General features: G+C 40.9%; 1 protein-coding gene across 4 annotated transcripts in view; it reads left to right on the top strand.

Annotated features, from left to right (window-relative positions):
* FILIP1 (filamin A interacting protein 1) overlaps positions 1 to 13,859 on the top strand; it is a 139,292-nt gene that overhangs the window by 2,290 nt on the left and 123,143 nt on the right. Inside the window, exon 2 of one of the 4 annotated variants that reach the window (XM_067532679.1) lies at positions 539 to 691. The exons of the other annotated variants lie outside the window; for them this stretch is intronic. The gene's annotated coding sequence lies outside the window, so the exon portion shown is untranslated. The remainder of the gene's footprint in view (positions 1 to 538; positions 692 to 13,859) is intronic. 4 annotated transcript variants of the gene reach the window in all.

The following is a 13,859-nucleotide window of genomic DNA, read 5'->3' as shown; positions in this document are numbered from 1 at the left end:
CCATTTTAAAATGGGCACGCAGGCTAAAATTACTCTTCTCTCAACAGGTGTCCAGAAAGAGGCTCTGGAATTTTCCAATCAACTCTGTGAAATATGCAATGTAGCCATTTAACAGCTGGTTTCATTGTGATTGTTTATAGCTTTGACTATTCTTCAGAATGCAAACCTAGTTACATTTTTGTATTGAACTGAAAACGTTCTTCAGGTGTTGCTTGTATTGTTGTCAATATAGATTTTCGAGGAAGATAAGTAGGCAGAAGCACAGACATTCATTTTTCTCAGTCATATCTGTCCTTTGTACTACAGTGTCCTTATATGAGCCACTAGAACCTGAATGATAGAAACTAGAAACTAATGATATCATAAATGGAGTGAAAGACTATCAACCCCATTCTTTCAGTATCCATTGCTAACATCCTGGTTCATGGCTCAGTTCTCTCATCTTGATTATATGAACTTCCTCTTTTCTGGCTTCCCTTTGTCAATCTATCCATTTTATCCCACTATTCTGACCATGTCACCCCTCTCTTCCACACAGCTGCTGGAACAATTCTTATGGCGGGGTGCTGAGAGTCATTGATCCAAGCTGTAAACCCTGTATATAATGAAAACCACTTCAAGCCAGGAGATGCAGCAACACTGCTAGTTCCAGCACCTATGCCTCCACAGGTTCTGTCTCTTTACACATCAGGTTCAAAGACCTTGAATTTACCTTCAAAGCTCAACATAGTTCTGTCCCTGCCTACATCAGTTGTCATTTCCTCTACCTCCCGCTTACATCCTGTGGGTCATTAGTCTCAGTTCTGGTATTATCTGGTTCTCTTATGTCAGTGGCTATATTAAAACATGAATCTAATCTAGAAAACTATGGATTTTTTTTAGAGTGCTCATCACTGTGGAAGCTAAGGCCTTCATCCTGCAGAGACTTACACACGTGTAACTTTACACTTATGAGTAGTCCCACTGAATTCAGTGGAAATACTCATGCTTAAAATAAGCATATGCTTAAGTGCTTTGCTGAATCAGAGGCCAAATCCATATTATTGAAGCCAACGGGAATGTTGCCATTAACTTCATTGAGAGAAGAATCAGGCCCCTGGGGCCTAAGTACTTAATTATTAACAAACAAGTATCCATTCCCCCACAGGAACATTAAACAAAAATAGAGCAGCTGAATCCTTTGTAAATAATCTTTTCCCAAGAGCTGTTTTACTTTCCCCTTAATTTCCTGTTTCTCTCCTTCCTTTCTCATGATCTATTGTTGTTTCTCATCACACTAGTTTAGAATGTCAACTCTGTATGGGGCAGGACCTTGTTGTTTTACAGGTCTGTAAAATACCATGCATAGCAAGATAGCTGTATATAACGTGATATGAAATGACATGGAGGAAATTTAGTATCTGAAAACCCTGGCTAAGAATTAACTCTAATTAAACAGAAAATGGTTTGTGACAATGATTTTATAAGGTTCCCATTAAAGTATAAAAGCACATTTAACATTTCTTTATATGAATCACAAACTCAGATAGTTTTCAGTTCCATAATTCTATACTAATGTGTTAAAAGATATTTTCTATGGGGATATTTCCATTTATCTATTTCTCATAGACCATACAAATATTTTTCCTTTTTTTATTATATATATAACAAGCTTCAACATCCACTCATCAAATAAAACGGACAAAAGAATGTGTATGCTGATATTCAGAATTCTGTTTGGAATGCACAGTACTTCTGAGTTCTAGGGCTACACAACTGGAATAGCAGCCAGCTTTCTAGTAAAGAATTAGGGCTGCTCTGACTCTTTCTTTTGTCACTCAGCAGCTACTGTTCTTATAGAATAAGTGATACTAAAATATAAATTATTTATAATACAGACCATAGCATAGTGTTTGTGGCAGGATATTTATAACCTATATTTTCTTGTACGGGGGCTTAATGCTATTCCCAAGAAAGACAATGGGAGTTTTGCTTATTAATTTCAGTGGGAGCAGGATTGAGACTTATAACAGCAAATGAAGACTGAAGTGGGCCTAATGTATTTGGGAATAGTGTTCCTCTTGGGAAGAATACATTATTAGGTATAAACAATGAGAATCCTGTAGCACTTTAAAGACTAACAAATTAAATTTCTGTAGGCATAAGCTTTCATGGGCTGCAACCCACTTCGTCAGATGCATGAAACAGAAATCAGATAGGGGGTATATATATATATATATATATATATACATCCAATGGTAAAGAACAAAAATGAGGAGGGTAGGTAGTAGCAAAGTCCATTATTAGGTATATCATTTTTCATTTCCCCACAACCATTGTTGTACTTTTGGTCTTATTTTTATTCATTACCATGTCAGGAAAAAATAGTCAATGCACACATCAAACCTTACTAAATGGGAATGAAGTTTTTTCCCCATTTAAGATATTTATGGAAATTTGCCTTGAGGCTTTTGTTGGCATACCTCTCCAAATCTTATCCAGAAGAAGTAAAAACCACAAGTACTAGATTTAAAGGTGACTTCTAAGACCACATAGATTGCAATAGCCACCAAAATGGGCTAGGCACTTTTCAAACAGAGGTCCTGACATGAAGAACACACAGCTTTAAAAGCATAATTATATAATTTCTGCAATTTATGAATTTCATTCATTCCAAGAGACATTTTACTGATCCCTTGGTTATTAAAACAATTAAGGAATGGTTTAAAATGATGTGTGGAGATCAGGGTGATGGAATTATAAAACACTATTACTTTATTTTCCCGATGAACAGGAAATTGCTATCTGTAATACAACCAAATTGAGAGGAAAAGGAGAAAATAGGATGTTCTAATGGAAACCTCCTTGATTCTGAAGATGTGCCATTAGCAACTAAAAGTTAATCACAAGTGTTTTTCTTTTTCCCTTTAAAAATGCTTTCTGGCATCACAGAATGCATTGCTGAGAGAGTGGGAGAAAAACATGCAAACTAGAGGGAAATAGGCTGGAGCTTGTATTTTTTCCCTTAAATGGCCACCTTTTTCAGTTTAGCTGACATGAGCAAGCCAGAATTGGGGTGGGGTGGGCTGTGAATTTGAGAGATTTCTGTATAGTAACTTAGTTTCATTTTGTTTCATGAAACTTTAAAAATAATATATGAAGTGACCTATCCCATCTGGATATTAACCAATGGGGTCTGAGAATGAGAGAAAAACCTAGTGAAGTTGCAATAAGCTATATTTTGATTTAAACCCCAGCAGCACTTTAGTTCAGTAAGAGCTGCTTTGGTTACACTTCCTTTTTGGGGAAGTGATGTCAATCTGTATAATGATATGTGATTTATGCTGTTCTAAGGTTTGTTCTAGTGAAAGACGAAAAGTAGTATTTTAGAATATAAACCAGTCTATTATCTAAAGGCATCTGTCTTTCCTAAAATCTATAGGGTTTAGAGATGAGGTGAGTGATTTTGTTTTGTTTGTGGTTTGTTTTCTTGTTTTGTTTTTGCTCCAACCTCTCCACTATTTACATGGAGCAATACATGAGAACATATATACATATCATTGCTTTATAAAACTAATAAACTTAACCAACTAAAAAATTAGATTCTAGTGGCATAACAATTACAACATTTGTAAGTAGAGAATTTTATTAACTTGATCAAGAGTCACTGAAAGTAAACAGATATTATAGCATCACTACAGGCATTTCCATTAGTTTATCAAATGGATTACACGTTTATTTGAAAATGTAAACCAAATTACTGTGATTGAAAGCAGTACACTCCTAACATCAGTACAACTGAATTGCCGCTAACTTGCCTTGTTTAGCCAAGAGGTCTTTGAAAATAAGGTCTTCCTCCACCCTACCACCTAAGTCATAGGATATAATGGGAATAAACAGTCTTTTTTCATTCTTCTGATGCACTCATGTCTAAAGTAAGTTATGTTAGTACCTGTTCTTGTAACTAAATGACATACACCTTGACAATAGGAAGGAGAATGGGTGGTGGGTTCATGATGCCATGTCAGTGCACTAACCTGATTGTTTAACAAAATGATGCAATTTCCATGTATTAGCTTTGTGGTTACTGCAATGACAAATATCCACTAAAAGACAGTAAAACCATGTTATTTGCTTTCCAGCTTAGAGTTTGTGAGCATTGTAGACAGGACTTCTAAGCCTGCTGCATATCTAGCTGTGACTCGAGTGATATTCTTATTAGCTTTTTAGTGTGTAATGTAGATTCTTCATTAGAGTAACCGTGCTGTTAAAAGACAGTCCTAGGCATAAATGAAAAGGGGGCAAGTCTGTGTGGTTAGCCTTGAATGGTTCAGTGCTATGCTGCCCATTGCATAATAGCTTCTAGGCAGAAATGTCATCTTAAGTACATTCAAATCCTGTTTATCTAAGCCTCAGTTATTCAAAAAATCTCATTTATTTAACCAGCCAACACAGCAAATGCTGAAGAAACCTCTACTTGTCAAAAGACAGGAACTCTGACCATGCCACCATTCAGAGCACAGCCCTCAGTTCAAAGCTCATAGTGATTCTCTTCTCCTCTAATTTCTCTACCAGAGGAGAGGTTTCCAAGGTCCTCTGTACCAAGAGGAGAACAGAGCAGTGTTCAGTTTAAATGGGTGAAGAATTCAATGGTCACCTCTAGGAAAACTCTTTGAAACAAAAAGAAAACCCCTTTTATTTTCATTTTTAGCTCCAGTGTGAGAGATCAGGCAGAGTTCCCTGAACAGTATTGATTGTAGGGAGCAGAATATAGAGTGATCCCTTGTATGTAGCGCCACTCAGCAACAGGATTTCCTAGGACTGGAGGGGGCCGGGGTTCCCCTTTCAGAGCCAAAAGACTGAGGCAGCTGGCCGCAGGAGCCAGTGTCAGATTCAGCAGCAGCTACCCCAAGTTAGGACAAGTCAAGCAGGTATCACAGTTGGGTGATAAGACCCAGGAGAGACAATCTTATCCAATCCCCACTTCCCCCTTTAGCTAAACTGCCTTTTTGTCTCGCATCGTATCTGGATCAAGAAGGTTTGAACATAGTAGAATGAGATAGACCTCCTTGGTAAAAGTAAAATTAGAATCAATCCTCTTTACCGTGCTATAGAGCACAAAGGAGGTCCAGGGTTTCTTTCTGGTGGCAGTGTCAGGATTTCAGTAGTAAAGAGAAACAATGTTTCCTTTTTGTTAAGTACTAACAAACTTCATAAGGGCAAAAAAGCAACAGCAGTTGAAAGCTCTGCTTTTTTTAAAGGAGTTTGTCCACCCCCCTCCTCTCCCATCCTGCAGTGCAGCACAGTTAGAATTAAGGTGCCATCTACCAGAAATAAAAGGGGTAAAGAAAACCAAAAGCCTGAAAATACATGTAAGCAAAACTTCACCTGTCTTCCTTCCTCGTAGTCAAAACACCAGAACTATCAGAGGAGAGAGAATGAACGTGTAAATAGGAAAGGTTAGCACAGATGCTGGACAGATGAAAGGAAATGCGGAAAAACTCCTTCACGGATGAGTAAACGTTCCATGTTGAACATCTCCTACTCCTGTCCTGCTGAGGAACAGACCAGCAAACAGATGTGGCAAAGTGTCCCTAGAGGCAAAACTAGTTAACCTGAGAAGTAGCTGAGGCTTATTTTATACTCAAAGGCTCTGCAGGTTTACTTGGTAGTGGCTGGTGAAGGGGTGAAGCAAAGACCAAAAAGTGGCACTGCTGATTTCAAAGGGGATGAGGCCAGCACTCTCTCCACCCGAGAAGTAGAAAGGCTTCTACTATAATGACCCTGCAAAGCAGGCCTACCCCTCTGCTGACCAGTCATGTTAGTACAAGATTTCAATCAGCCGCTAACTGTGGCCTTAGAACTAGGAGTCCTTTTTCCTCTGTTTCGATCATGAAAACAATGAACATAGCCTCGGTTTCCCTAAAAGTCTGAGTCCTGTGAAAAAACAAAGAGGGAGGAGTTGATAAGTAGGGATCTTAATTATTTAATATGATAAGCCAGGGCTAAAACTACTAAAGGACCTGCTTTCACCATCAACAGCTGCATGAGAACTTTTCACGTGGGACCCTACAACCTGCGAAGCATATATGACAGGGTCAAGTGCAGGAGTTCCTGTATAAGCGGGCACTGAAAACTTGGAGGCATGAAGATGGTTTAAAAAAAACCAAACCTCATTGGACTGTGGAAGGCTGAGCTAGCTGAAAAACTCTTGAGTGTTGCAGGCCCTGGGTTGCACGTGGTAAAACTCAGAACTGTTGAAAGGAAGAAGTTGAGGGTGTAGCATGTTTGCTACTGTGAGGGATAAGAAGTTCAAAGAAGGTGATGCTGAAGGAAGGTAGCAATCTTTGAAAGAGCCCATACATACGCCATAAAAAGTCCAGTGAGCCTGGAGGATAGGGCCCCTAAACCATGTGAGCAATTAGGATAAAGACTGCTCTGTTCACTCTGCTCTTGCAAAGGCTCCAGGGCAGCAGAAGTAAAAAGTGTTGTATATTGGTGAAAAGATAACCAAACTCCTTTTCTTAGTCCCAGGAAAAGGCATCCTAGCCTTGGGTTGAAAGCCCAAGAACACAATCTGAATATCCGCAGGCTCACAGAATTCCTTACCAATGTCGGTTGGAGAAAGCTTTTTAGTACAAGTCCCTTTAGCTTGGATTAAAGGAATGGAAGCCTAAATTTGGGAATCCACTTACTTGTGCTGGAAAAATGAGAGAACTAATAGATAAGAACAGACCAGAGGACTGAAGCCTGGGGCTTTCCTCCGTATTGCTGGTGCTTAGACTTACAGCACTTAAATGACAGTAACACAATCACCTGATTTTCCATCCAGCTAGGTTACCTTGAATGATCCTGGCTTCTATTTCTGACTCTACTGCGTACCTCCTAAGACACCCTGAGCAAGCCACAGGGTCTCTCAGTTCCTCAGCCTCTCTCTGAAAGCGGGTTAAGAATACTTTGCTACCTAACAATATTGTAAAGCATAACTCAGTTGTGTCTGCCAAGTTCTCTGAGAACCTACAAGGTGATGTAAAAGCAAAAACTGTGAACTATGAGTTTCTCCTTAGCTCAAGCATCACAAAGAGAGCACTGGAAAGATGCATCACAAATAAAAATCCCTAGCTGGCCAATGCTCAATACCTGTCCTGGTTATAGCTGAGTTTTACAGATACAGAATCCAAAAAAGGCAAGGTCTAATTGCTGGCTATGAAATAAATACACCAGGAACAACATTTCCATAGGATGCTACTGTGATCTTAAAAGATCCCTCACAGGAAGCAAGCAATACATAAAGATAGCTCCGTTGACAGGCATAAATGCATAGAGGAGCAGTGTTTAGATATACCTCAGCAATGAGTGCAGGATACTAAAGGGGAGATACTTGAGGAATGACAAAGCATCTGACAAGTGGCCCCCATCAGTGAGACAATATCCTGGTGGGTGAAGGCCACATTGCTAAATTCAGAGGATCTTCTAAAAACTATTCACCCCAGATTCTGAATGGACAGTCCATCCCTCTTGTATAGTTTTCATCCTGTGATAGCTGATCAGTAGGCTCATAATGGATGAGAGGATAGTCACATGGTTAAGGTACTGTTCTGAGAATCGAGGGATGTGGGTTCAGTCCGCAGCTCCACTGCAGATTTCCTGTGAGACCTTGGACAAGTCATTTAGTCTGTGCCTCATTTCTTCCCTGCCTCCCAGGGATGTTGAGAGGATAAATACATTAAAGAGTGTATAGTGCTTAGATACCATGATAATGTATATCATACATGGAGCTAAAATAAAGAGTTTAAACCTATTCCCTTTTGGAAAGCAGATTCTACAGCCTGAAGAGGGAAGAGAAGCTGATTGATGCAGACTCAGAGGAGGGAGACAGAATGATGTGTGGCTGGACAGCCTGTGCTCTGAGACAGGGAAAACAGCAAGTTAGCCAGCATTGAAAGGGCATCAGAGGAGGAGTGAAGATGTGAGATGTCCCCATGATGTTGTAATAAGGGAAGCTCATAGAAATAAAAACTAAGTAATGTCAACATTAAGAAGTTTTAGAAAAACATTTCAGCTGGTTCAGCTGCAGCAGAGGGGGTACATAGTGTAGAAAAGCTTTGGTCAGCTTCTGCTGGGTTTACTACTGTGTCAACAAATGGTAGTTTCGTAGTAAAAATACCAGAAGCTTGCAGAATCTCCTCTACACTATGCCTCCCATTGGTACAGATGCACAGGTGGACATTTTTTGTAAAACTCATCACTATAGACAAGGGAGCACTATGGCAGGCGACCACTGATAGCACTCCACCGAGCCTTCTGGAGCAAGATGAAGAGTGCTGAAGGAAAAAAAAATTGGTGGCAAAATAGGCCAATAAACATGAGACAGGACAAACTAACCCAGCATACAGAAGTTCCTAATTAACCAAAGCGCCTTGAGCTTTCCTAGTTAAGTCAGAAAGCCTGAGGAAAAACAATCATAGAGGATCAGGGAAGGGGACCAATGAACCTGTGATTAAAAACAAAAAATCTTGGTGTCCTGAACTTACTTTTTGGTGAGACAAGAGAGGCTTAAATGTCATGGTCTGGCACCCACAGTTTGCTAAAACTGCATTGTTATCTCTCACAATTTTATCACAAGTACCACGATATTTGGCATTTTTGTTAGAGCCCCAGCTCATGGAATCAGGTTAAAAACATGAATTCCAAACATTCCAATACCAGGAGGGAAAAAAGAACCCCAAATTATTGCTTTAAATGTCACGATTTTCAGGCCAACCTCAATTTTTGGGTCTTGAGGTTGGCAATGCTGCTAGAGAAAAGGGTGAGTGAGTCTGAGCTTGGCAGAAGATCCAACGTTCACATACTAATCACAGCCCAAAGAGTGACCAGATCAGGGGGTCATATTCATAGTTGATGAGACACAGTAGAAGGCAGATATAGGATCTATCAGTGTGAAGACTCTTGCAGATTAGCTGTTGGTGCTGCCACCATGGGGAGCCGCTTCCAATAGAGACCTGCTAGCTGGTTAAGACCAAGAACCTTGGGAACATGAAGTCTGGAAGATCCTTCCGAGAGGGTAAGGGGTCACATTGGAATTCATGGGAGGAGGGCTTTCCTTGCCTTGAGGATTTCCAGATAAAGACAAAAGATGGAGGTTCAGGACAAGTGGAAACCTCCAATCACAGTCAAGCTAGCACAGTTCAGGGAGCAAACCACTGAGAGCTCACCATTTTCTGTAGAGCAGCAATGAAAGCTACTGTAGTGTTGAGAAGCCTTCCAGCTGGAAGAGACATTGGGGTGGGTGAGAAAAGGAAAGGTAGGGGGAGAGTAAAGAAATATGAGGGTCGCAGATAGATATTGCATATAGCTGTGAGGAGGAGAGAGACGAATGGGAATTGGCTGCACCCTGCTGGAAACAGAACTACTAACATTATGGCACCATCTACAATTCACCTTAAAGTGCTGAGTGCTCCAGACTGTTCAAAATTGAGCCCATAATGACTAGTTCTCTGAAGGATCAAAAATGCAACAAAACTGTATGCATAGCTAGGGCACCACTGAAATGTAGCAAGGTCTAAGTGAGGGTGGCTGCTAGCCAACTGGCCTACAAACTGTTAAACAGTGCTGGGAAGGAAAGTGCTTCTTGTGGACACAATGGCAATACCCCTATTCTTATGAAGAGAGCTAGGGTATCTTTTATGTCCATGGAGACCATTGTCTTCAAAAGATCATCAAAAGTTCCCCAGACGACAGCTTGCATGATACAGCTACCGACCATGAACGGACCTTTTTGAGATTGGGACCTCTTGGTCCAGTGTGTCTAATTTATATGCCGAAGCACAGACCACTAAGCCACTCTGGCTTGTTCCTCTTTGTTCTGCTTTCTTGGTAACGATCCTTGGGAAACTGAGCCGTGGACAACTGCCCCCTTCTTCATTCCTAGGCCACTGTTTGAATCAGGATTGCTCCTTGAATCAGGCAGCTCTATGGGGCTGAAAAACAACTGAGCATGCCCTCCCACAGAGGTTATGTGTGCATCACCTCTGTGATGTGTCTGGGCTCCCTTGGCCTCAGTTCAGAAATGTCCAGGTCTCCTGACTGATGGCAGTATTGCCAGTCGAACTGTACTTCGTTAGCTTTACAATCAGAACTGCATCATGCTGTTTCATAGGTTTTTCTAAACTGTAAAACAACAAAAAGCCCACAGGTTTTATTATGTTTATCTTGGAATTCATGATCAAAAGAAAGTGGCAGTTTCTTATATTCTATAAAGTCAGCCAAAAAAGATGGAAAGATATGCTTCTGTAAATATTTTCCTAAAAAAAAGTAAGTGTTACAATAGCTGAAAATAAACTGATTCTTTGTGCCTCAATCGAATAATGTAAATTACATTTTTATGAGCAATTAATCAGCCTTGATGTTAATTAAAATGAAACTGGGATACAGTAGCTGAGAATCATTAGTAAGGCAAGTTGCACGACTGATGTATAGTAATGTACTCCCATAACCTCTACTTTAAATAGTTCTGCCTTGTGTATTTGTATTTTCAAACATTTTGTGTATTACACATTTACATGGCAGCAGCAATATCCAGGTCAAACTAACCTTTAAAATAAACAGATCATGCCTCTTAATGGGGTTCAGGAGAAGAAAACACACATTCTGAAGGCTATTTTGGAGTTAGGATTGCTCCACTCCTCTGTTAGCAGTATGATGCAGCTGCTCTTTCCTTAATATTTTTGCTGACAGCTACAGCTGACAGATAACATTTCTGTTCACCCCAACATCAACACTGCCTCTTAGATCTTTTACTTTGACCATAACTGCTAGCTTCTTCATGATTTTATCTGCATACAGCTATACGCTTTCTGCTCCTAGCCTTTATAAAACACATTCTTAGTGGAGCATAAACAACGAGAGTTCTGTAGCACTTTAAAGACTAACAAATTTAATTTCTGCAGGCATAAGCTTTCGTGGGCTCCAGCCCACTTCCTCAGATGCAAGTGATAGAGATATACAGGAGGCAACATATATAGGAGGCAACATATACATATCCAAGGGAAGTGACAACAATGGGGGGAGTAGATGAAAGCAGGGTACTTGAGGCCTAATTACAACCATTGAGTAGGAGGTGATAATGGGTGATCAGAGGCAATTACTTCTTGTAATGAGATAACCATTCTAAGTCTCATTCAGACCCAGTTTGATTGTGTCAAGTTTGCAGATGATTTCTAGCTCAGCAGTTTCTCTTTGAAGTCTGTTTTTGAAGTTTTTTTGTAATAAAATAGCAACTTTCAAGTCAGTGACAGAATAACCTGGGAGATGGAAGTGTTCTCCGACTGGTTTATGGATGTTATTATTTTTTATGTCTGATTTGTGTCCATTTATCCTTTTGTGTAGTGACAGTCCAGTTTGGCCAATGTACATGGCAGAGGTGCATTGCTGGTACATGATGGCATATATTAACATTAGTAGATATGCAGGTGAATGAGCCTCTTATGGTGTAGCTGATGTGGTTAGGACCAGTGATGCTGTCACTAGAGTTGATGTGTGGGCAGAGCTGGCAGTGGGGTTTGTTGCAGGGATAGGTTCCTGGGTTAGTATTCTTCTTGTATGGTTGCTGGTGAGTATTTGCTTCAGGTTGGGGGGTTGTCTGTAAGCAAGGATAGACCTGCCTCCCACAGCCTGAGTGAGAGACGGATCATCTGCTAGGATAGGTTGTAGATCCTTAATGATGTGTTGGAGAGATTTTAACTGGGGACTGTAGGTGATGGCCAGTGGTGTTCTGTTGTTTTCTTCGTTGGGTCTGTCCTGTAGTAGGTGACTTCTGGGTACCCACCTGGCTCTGTCAATTTGTTTCTTCACCTCTCCAGGTGGGTATTGTAGTTTTAAGAATGTTTTATAGAGATCCTGTAGGTGTTTGTCTTTGTCTGAGGGATCGGAGCAAATCCGGTTGTATCTAAGGGCTTGGCTGTAGACAATGGATCATGTAATATGTCCAGGGTGGAAGCTGGAGGCATGAAGATACATATTGCAGTCAGTTGGTTTTCGGTATAGGGTTGTATTAATGTGACCATCTTTTATTTGTATTGTAGTGTCCAGGAAGTGGATTTCTTGTGTGGACTGGTCCAGGCTGAGGTTGATAGTGGGGTGGAAATTATTGAAATCCCAGTGGAATTGTTCGAGGGACTCTTTTCCGTGGGTCCAGATGATGAAAATGTCATCAGTGTAGCATAGGTAAAGGAGAGGTGCTTGGGGACGAGTTTTGAGGAAGCGTTGTTCTAGGTCAGCCATAAAAATGTTGGCATATTGTGGGGCCATGCGGGTGCCCATAGCTGTGCCACTGACTTGGAGGTATAGATTGGCTCCAAATCTGAAGTAATTGTGGGTCAGGACAAAGTGACAAAGTTCAGCTGCCAGGTGTGACATATCTTCATCAGGGAAAATGTTCCTGATGGCTTGAACTCCATCTTTGTGTAGAATGTTGGTGTAGAGAGCTTCTACATCCATAGTGGCTAGAATGGTGCTTTCTGGGAGATCACCGATGGATTGTAGTTTTCTCAGGAAATCAGTGGCATCATGAAGATAGTTAGGAGTGCCGGTGGCATAGGGCCTGAGGAGAGGGTCCATATAGCCTGACAGTCCTGCTGTGAGAGTGCCAATACATGAGATGATGGGGCGTCCAGGATTCCCAGGTTTCTGGATTTTGGGTAGCAGATAGAATAAACCTGGTCAGGGCTCAGGGGGTGTGTCTGTGGAGCATGTTTCTGGTGATGTACTGAAATGGAATTTCATTGAGATAATCTCATAGGCTAAAGAGCTTGAGCAGAAAGAAGGAGAAGGGGACACCAGACTAAAATGACAGAGGACTGCAGACATTCCAAAACTGTCTGTGAAAGAATGCAGTAAAGTGGTGCCTTCACGTGCAATATTAAAGAAGGCAGGAGCTCATTAGTTATCAGTGTTAATTTGTACACAAGGAAACAAAGTACCAATTTATGTAATTTGACAGTAGCAGTGGCCATGTATAGGCAGATATATGATACAATAGTGTCTATTTTTACTATGTATAACCAAAATAATGGTGGAGAGGTGTGGAATAACCTTCCAAGGGGAACAGTAGGGGCAAAAAACCTAGCTGACTTCAAGACTCAGCTTGATAAGTTTATGGAGGGGATGGTATGATGAGACAGCCTAATTTGGCAATTAACTGATCTTTGACTACTAGTGGTAAATATGCCCAATGGCCTGTGATGGGATGTTAGATGGGATAGGCTCTGAGTTACTACAGAGAATTCTTTCTTGGGTGTCTGGTGAATCTTGCCCACATGCTCAGGGTTTAGCTGATCGCCATATTTGCGGTCAGAAAGGAATTTTCCCCCAGGGCAGATTGGCAGAGGTCCTGGGTTTTTTTTGCCTTCCTCTAGCATGGGACACAGGTCACTTGCTGGTGGATTCTCTGTACCTTGAAGTCTTTAAACCATGATTTGAGGACTTCAATAACTCAGTCATAGGTTAGGGATCTATTACAGGAATGGGTGGGTGAGGCTGCGTTGTGCAGGAAGTCAGACTAGATAATCATATTGGTCCCTTCTGACCTTAGAGTCTATGAGTGTGCTACCCAAGCTAATAAAATAAAAATCGCTCAGTAGGCACCATCAAGCTTCTCAATTAATTAAAAAATCCTCATTTAATAACTATTCATGCCCCAGTGATTCACACACAGCAACCTCTCCAGACATAGATCACATTTCTCCCCACCCATGTAGAAAGGGTGGGGAATTAGCTACTTAGACACCATCCCTGCTCTTGCCCTACACCCTGTAAAGTCTGCACCATAGGTCTAAGGATCTACGAGTTGTGAAGAGGAAAGGAGAGTTTGGAAATGAAGA

Source organism: Emydura macquarii, unplaced genomic scaffold (genome assembly GCF_026122565.2).
Source record: "Emydura macquarii macquarii isolate MOO-44397 ecotype Brisbane River unplaced genomic scaffold, CSIRO-AGI_Emac_v2 contig_3295, whole genome shotgun sequence".
Taxonomy (NCBI): Eukaryota; Metazoa; Chordata; order Testudines; family Chelidae; genus Emydura; species Emydura macquarii.
This window is presented reverse-complemented; position numbering and strand designations above follow the sequence as displayed.